The sequence below is a fragment of the Fulmarus glacialis genome, unplaced genomic scaffold, assembly GCF_000690835.1.
Source record: "Fulmarus glacialis isolate BGI_N327 unplaced genomic scaffold, ASM69083v1 scaffold1104, whole genome shotgun sequence".
NCBI classification, from domain to species: domain Eukaryota; kingdom Metazoa; phylum Chordata; class Aves; order Procellariiformes; family Procellariidae; genus Fulmarus; species Fulmarus glacialis.
The window spans coordinates 33,097-41,359 of record NW_009205849.1 but is presented as its reverse complement, the minus strand read 5'-3'; positions in this window follow the sequence as shown (position 1 = coordinate 41,359).

The following is an 8,263-nucleotide window of genomic DNA, read 5'->3' as shown; positions in this document are numbered from 1 at the left end:
CCCCCCCCCGAATTTTTAATTCAGCTAGGATCCACACTCTGGCAATTCACACATTTATTATCCACTTCTGTACTAAGTCCAGCAAAGATGCTCCCACACTGGGAAGAAGGACAAACTTTTAAGGCATGTATCAATGCTTCAGTTTGGATCAGGAGCTCACATTTGAAGTGAATCATATGATTGTCTCAACTTACCGTGCTTTGGTTCACACCAGAGAGCTCAGAGTGCATGATCTGGATTCTTTTTGGATGAGCCAGATGTGTCCTAGGAGCACACCTCACATGCTCCAGCTGCTAATGGTTGCTCAGTCTGTGGGAACTAACTAAAGATAATCTGAGATAAAACCTCCTAAAATGTGTCTCACGTGGACGTCAGATCTTTAGCCCTGACTTGTTTCACTCTACAAACCTGCTCTGTATGTTTGCACTATTTGTTAATACAGACATAGCAGGATCATCTTGCATCGTTCCTTTCCAGCTTTCTTTTGGTCCGGCTTGTTCTTCTGACAGCTCACAATTTAAATTCAGTGTGGCCAAAGATAAGTCCTACCCTTTTTTCATTTTACAAATTCTCTTCACCCTCTCATCAGCAGCACCCCTTCCTCCATCCCATCAACAGATACTCCTGATCTTCACTTTAAGGTTCCTTCACTGTCTTTCTTCAATTTCAAAAATGCATCTCATCCTTTTAAACTGGGAAGGAGTTTCTCAAACATTTATAAAACTACACCCTACCTCTTCTCAAAAGTCCCCTTTGCCACATAGCATCCACACAACTTGACACTACCCTTGGTTCCTGGCAAGCCCTGACTGCTTTTGCTTCAGAAACCCATCTCATGCTTTCCTTCTATGCCCACTTATGTCTGTTGATAGCCACTAGTCACCTCCTGCCCTCTAACCTCCATCGGTACTACGGAAGAAGGTGTGCCTTGTCTGCCACGTGTTTGTGCAGCACCTGGCAAATGGGTCCACCACCGAGTCTCCCAAGGACTGTTTTGATGCAAAGCAAGCTGTAATCATGAACTGAAATACCACTAGTATCTTTCAGTCACGATAGTGTGCATGAAACTTGGGAGATGAAACTGGATTAAAAATCCGATTGTTCTTCCCAGTGATGAATATGTGCATTACATAGTAATTTGGGCCAATTATTTATTGACCTGATTCTACTTTGCACTTTTCCTCAGTTTAAAAAACAAAACAACAAAAACCCAAAACTGTGACCTAGGGAAAAGAACAGAGAAAAACACCAGTACGTATTTTCTGAACCAGGAGGATGTGAAACCTGCTCCAGCAAAATGACCACACTCAGGAAGGAAGAGGTCTGTGGGGTCTCTCAAAACAGACCTGATGCACACCTCGCTGGGCAGAGGAGAGGCCAACAGGCCCCTGGGGTCTGGGAGGTTTCAGGAAGGGAGAGCATGAAGGAACCCCTTCCCGATTGACAAGCAGGGAAAAAAAAACAGTTTGAGTGACCAGAATACTAACATCCCTAAGAGAAAGGCAGCTGAGAATAGAGAAGGGCTCCAGTTTGGCTGGTGGGGGGATACTTTACCCTAATGGCCGAAGTTAACATTACAGTCAGGTTTTTTACGATGGAGCCAGAGCAGCTGTTTGCCTGACTGAGCTAATGGCACCTCCACATTTCTGCTTCTGATTGTATCACAGAGCTGCATTTACAAATGAAATAGTTGAACTTTAACTGCGGGGAGAGGAGGGAGGCGGGGAAGGGCCCTAGGTGAAACTCTGATTTTGAAGCTGATAGTGTTATTTCTGTTTCAAATTACAACTTGGTCTCCTCCAGCTGCAAAGGTAAGTGTGGATATGGGTGCATATGCCTTTGAAATATGACGGCCTGAATTTTCATTTGCCTTCAGACTCCTACAGTGTCAGGGCAATGCTTTAAAGTGTGTGGGAACACAGAGCAGCAGAATGAAGTCTGGCATAAACCAGAATCTGGCCTTGCTATATTTTAGTTCTGCACAGGGATTTTCCAAACTGTACGTTAAAGTGTGAGGGGGACATCCAGGCTTTGCATCTACCCAGCAGTTTGTGCATCTACCACTTTTGCGGCACACTCAGCTGAGAAGCAAAAAAAAGACCTTTTCCCACCTTAATCAACTATATACACTGTGTGTCATCTCTTCTGCTGCCTCCAGAAACACAGAACAGAGCAGGAGCGGCTGGGGAAGACAGACTTTATCATTTCAAGAGTCCCCATACAGCAATAACAGATTATTCAGCATGAATAATAGATTGATGCTGTAAGATTCAATATCCTTGTCCTGAGACTGTAATACATCAGGATCTCTCTGAGGAGCAATGACTGTATGTTCACGCGCATGAAGTGTACTATACTTTCTGTCATATCATTTGCACCTCGCACATAGACAGATGGATTCGAATTAACACAGATCATTTATTCTTGGGAAAATTTTCTGTCTCCACACAATCTTCTGTTAGCTTTCCTGTAAAGCACAACACTGACTTTGGATTCGGAAAACATGGCAGGGGGTGGGGGGAAACATGGCAGGGAGAGGGAAGGGGAAGAGGGCATAAGTTGTGTTACTTGAGTTGATTTTAGGGGGTTTTTTCTTTGCATGACTAAAGATGTGCACCATTTTTAAACACCGTGGTGCAGCAGGCTGCTGTGGTGAACAGGACCTGGGGAACTGTCTGGACAGTCCCCTTCTCTCTGCTCCTGCTCTGACCAGAAACCTTCTGCTCCCCCTTTGCCGCCTACTCTAAGCAGCAATGATTTCACCCACCTGTCCAAGCACAGCCTGCTTTGCCCTTTTACAACCCTGTCTTTCCCTCTTTTGCAGCTCCTGTCTGTAATGCAGGTACTCCCAATGAGACAAGGAGCGAAACACCACGGCAGCCACAGACAGATGGAGTCCTGCTCTACCTCTCTTGGAGGACACCCGGGTTTAAGATCCTCCTTGCTCTGGTCTCTTGCATAGTAGAGTTACATAGTTAGAAAATGTAGAGTTAAGTAGAAATGACAGTAGCAGCAGTAGAAATCACTGCTTTTTTTTCCCCAGGGCCCTGTCTACACTTGACTTAGAACTATTTTAATGGATGTGACTATGGCTGTACCTGAATTCATTTACAAACTTTTTTTTTTCCTGTGCAAACTGGATTTTAGCAATGTTTTGCTATCAGGAACAAGTTTGGGTTGTCGTTATAGTGATGTCTTTTTTTTAATGTCAGCATATCTTAGATTAGAGCAATTAATGATAGAGTTCCACCCATCTAGTCTCCAGCTCAGGCATGCCATTGGCAATGAAAAACTAATTTGGAGAAACATTTGGTGCCTGAGAAAGTTTCAAAAGTGGCCTAAGATAATGACAACTCTTCTGTTTGTTATAGAGCATGTCTAGAAAAGGCACTCTCTCTTTCAGGGAAGGCGCTCCTCCACAGTGTAGCTGTTATTATGTGAATTACTAACTGTTTGTTAAACACTGCAGCATAATTAGTGATGTACAAGACACAAACACAGTAACCTGCCTTAAGAGAAGGCAAGGCTCAGAAATGCATTTGCCCTTTTATCATTTAATCCAGCCAACATGACTCCTGCTGTGGTCTCTCAGCTTATACACTTTAAAGGTCTACAGTTATGAAACCTCTAGTATAAGCCTTTTATTACTATTTACATTTCTGGCTCCCATCATCTCAGAAAGAGCCAAGAGCAGAAGGGAGGGAAGAGTGTGTTATAGCACAAAATCAGAAATTTAAAGCAATTTCTCTACTGAATACTGGCAATACATAGAATCTATGATGGGGTGATGGGTCTTTACAAAATCCTGTTTTAAAGGAGTTCATCCCTCTGGACTGTAGCAACAAAGAGTTAAATGCCTTGTCTCTTAAATGACTAACATCAATCCCATCATTCCTCATATACACAGAAAGTGTGGTTTTATAGTTTCTCCTGCCAGCCGTTACCTTATAAATCCCATACAAAAGTAAGACCTTTGTTTTATTTCAATACAAATGTCTCCAGCAAATGTTTACACTACTCTTTTGAAGCTTCCTCAACCCACACCACACCCCAACAACTACATAAAAATGCCATTTGCCTTGAATCCCAGATGCATACTTACTGAACCATTTGTATACACTGAAATTTCAACATTATTTGCTACCACAGGTTAACTCTTCTTTAATAGACACATGTGTGTGTGCATGCATGACATATATATATTAAAAAATATATATGCAAGCATACACACACAGACATGGTTTATTAAACCATTTTGCCAAGTCTAATCCTACATAATTTCTGGTACTAATTCCCCCAAATAAAGTCTCTTCCTCCGACTTTTAAATTTTGAGAGTAGAAAAAATATTAATTTCCTCTCTAATTAAATGAAATTTGATCTAAGTTAGGAAGGAAATTAATAACTAAGAACAAAATAATTCTTGTACTAGTCAACGCTTGTCCTAAGTATTGCTAGCAATGTTAAAGAAATACGGATTGTCACAATACAAATCACTGATAGACTGTGCTGTTCTATCAGCTTGATTTTACAGTTGTGCCCACTGGAATCATAGCTCACTTCGGCCCACAATGTCTAAGAACCTATTCCTGCAAATCACTCACTCATTGAAAACACAGCTTATTACTGTATGGGCTATGCCAAAACTCATTAAATAACTGGAAAGGTTCCCAGAGGCTTCAGCATGCTTTGGATTAAAGATCTACATTTCAGTTAAAAATAGCAGGACAATGATTGCACGCAAGTATACACAACAACTGCACAGCACACAGCTACTGTACACACCAAAAAGCATGTGCCAGCACCTGCTTGAATAACGTATCTGCCAACATGTCTGTTTACCACATGTCCAAGTTGCAGCACTTTGCAGAAATCAGTAGTTTCTTGATATCACTGAAAAGTATTTTTTGTCTGCTTTAAGATGACATTTTTCTTTAGCAACTGTTCACTGAAGTCACACTTTTGAATTTAAGGTTAAAAAGTACTTTCCATAAAAATATGCAATTAATGTATTTTTTCAGAGGTAACATCATCCTAACCATTTTAAATTAACAAAGTATTAACCAAGAGAGAAGACATATCTCAAAGGGTTGGTATGATTTATGACAAAGATACTCTCCTTTGACCAGGAGAGTTCTAGTTCTTAATTATCTTTCTTGCAAACTAACTTCTGTCAGCAGTAAGACTGCAAGCAGGGAGATGTATGTCTATCAAAAATGAAGCTGAGCTCTCTGTTCAAAAGCCTCCACTAGAACTTTGTCAACCAGCCAGATGCTGCAGCAAAATCTTCTGTCGGGCAACAGCAAGGCAACTAACTACCTTCTAGCATATCATAAAAAGACTTTTAAAAGATGGTTAAAAAGTCCGCCAGTTCTTGTTAGTTGCTGGTTTTTTCGTCACCTTTTTTTAAAGAAGTCCTTTAAAAATACCAAACATAGCATTCAGGTTCAACCAAAGGGAGCTAACAAATCACCTTGCCCATAAATGTTGCATATTTATATACAGAAGTAAATACAGGAAATACAGGAGTGAAACGAAGATGGACTGTACAAAAAGTGTTTTTCGCTTCCTGCCTCTGCTTCCTTACTGCAGAGTATTTTTGTCTCAAGGAAGCATAAGGAAGAGTTTGACGTGGCTGTAGACCCTTCCCCTCATTTTCCTGTATCCTAGTCTGAACCACAAGCCCCACGGCCACCTCTAGACAACGACCCCAGTAGAAAAGGATGTTGTTCTAGAAAAAGGTAAGGATGTCCCAGGCCCAACTCTGCTCTGCCAGAAGGCAAGGGGACTGCTGTTGTCGACCAGGTACAGCAGAGGAAATGGTAGTAGAGTGGTGTTTCTGACATTGGTGCTGTTCCCTTAGTCCATGGAAAGCAACGGCAAGATTATTCCACAGCCCAACACGTGATGTACAGGATTCTCTCTTCCCTTCTGACTTGTTCTGCCAAGCAGCAGTCAGAAGATGAGGGACCGAGCACGAGGAGCTGGAGCCAACACCCCAGTTCCCTTCACATTACTGAGGCCTCTGCCTGTACTCTCTGAATGCCTGTTTCTTCCACATAAGATCCAACTGAGATGCTGCCTTACAAACCCTTAGCAGACTCACTGTTAACAGGCAGATTCTGGCTGTCACACCCGCGCTCTTATACCCTCATCCTGAAGGGCTTCCAGGAGGAAGGTATGGCTCTGCTTGCATGTGGGAGGGGAAATCTGGCTTTAAATCAGCTGCCCTCCAGGTGCAGTAGGAAAGTGAGAGATCTGATGCTCCAGATAAGTATTCCTAGATGCGGGTTCAGTCTCCCAGGAGAGACAAGGCTATTCGGTTAGATGATTTCTGCTGCTTCTGTTTGATTTTTCAAGATCACTCCCCTGTGCACTTCTAACGACTAGTCTGTTTTCTTCATTTCTTCCCCAGCCAGTAGAGCACTTCATCACATCACGTCTCAGAGGCCCTAGAAAGAACTGCTCTGTGCCGCTTCTGTCTGACTTAGATGAGAAAGGTCTTTGTGCCTGTGAGGTTAGTTTTAATGTTGAAATTGTGGTGAAAAGGGAAAACAACACTGAGCAGAAACAATGGAGCCAGTTTAAAGATCAACGTTCAAAACGCTTAAGAAAGGAGAGTCTGTAATTAGGCCTTGAAATTCTTCATCTCTCTTGGATGAGGTAATTGCTGGAGAAAAAGCAGCCTTCAGTGACGTGCCTTGGAGTCCACAGCTTTCAAACACCGCAGGGGCATCTTATGGGAATCCGCAGACCCAGCGCAACTGGTTATTGTATTAGACTCTCCAACAAGAGCAAGCATGTGGGTACGTGTACACGTGTGCGGGGAGGGAAACACTTTAGTGCACAGTGATAAGCTTTCAAGTACAACCTGATTTATGCTTGATAGTCTAATACCAAATCGTGTTATGAATCCTCTCATTTTTATCAATACATTTACAGTTCAAGCTCCTGAAAGATCAGATATTTGATAATTATGCCCCCAAAATAAATACAACATAAGCCAACCTGCATTTTAATGACTACTTCCTGCAGAAATACAAGTCGATCTCTTAAATTTCACTCCTGACACCTTTTTAATCCAGCAACAATAAGAGAGTCATTATTTTAAAATCTTACTACGTTATATTTCCAGCAATCATTGCAAGAGTTGTGTCCTTAATGTTCTGGCACCCAAGGCAGGAGCAATGTGACTGGTGTGAGATTAGAACAAAATGGCCAAGGATAACACCTGACACTAGTGGATGTGACTTTCTTGCTCCTAGATCAACATGGTGTCTTGCTAAGTCTGGCTTGCAGCTGCAAATGCAAGTGTGTTAAAGAACTGCCAGCCCTGGCAAAGGAGATGGTAGTTGCCAGTGAAGGGACAAGACTGCCATGCTCTAGCCCTGGTAGTGCTTCTGTAAAGGTCCTTGGGAAAGTCCGTCGTGTTGGAGATCCCAAACCTGTATTTGCTGTATTTGCTTGCATAATGATCACACGCACACAAAGGTCATCTGTTGTGACTCCAGAGGACAACATACCACTGTATTTTGAAATGGAATCACATAATAGGGGAGTATCTAGGGCGGTGAGAATGTAATCATTACATGAGTAAATATAGCAACATTAGCAACCGGGCCAAGTACAACCCTGTTTACCAAGGCCAGCTTTTGAAAGAGCTAGGCGGTTTTCAGAACTACTGTCTTTTCTTTAGTGCTCTATTCTTTTAAAATGTGTATCAGAGATGAAAATCCCTGTTACTACAAACCTCACCACCTTCAGTCAGCGAGTCAGGACAGTGAGTGTTAATGCTACCACTCTGTGCTCGATGCAATCGCTCACAGGACTCACTCGGTCGATGCAACCTCTCTAACGCTCTGTTAGAAATGCAGTGGGGAATCGTGCATGAAGATGTCTCTGTATTTGAAAGATCTTTAGCATTACTTGAACACTGGGCATTTTGTATTCAACATGAAAACCATATCAGGAGTTTGCTAAGCTCAACAGTGTTTGCTGTTTATTATTTCAACATCCCCAAGAGTCCCACATTATCCCTACTCATTTTACACAGCCTATTTCCCTTGTTGTTTGCTTTCCGGGGGCCAACTACTTCTTATAATTACCGACAGCTTTTCATTTCTCCTACACTAGTCCATGCAGTTGAAACACTCTGCCACTCTTTGGATAACCTTATCTATAAGAAACTTGTTAAGGTGCTCTGCTCTCCTGGTTTATAGGTCCACTGTACCAGTCACATCCCGAATGCAAACCCCCATGTCTGAG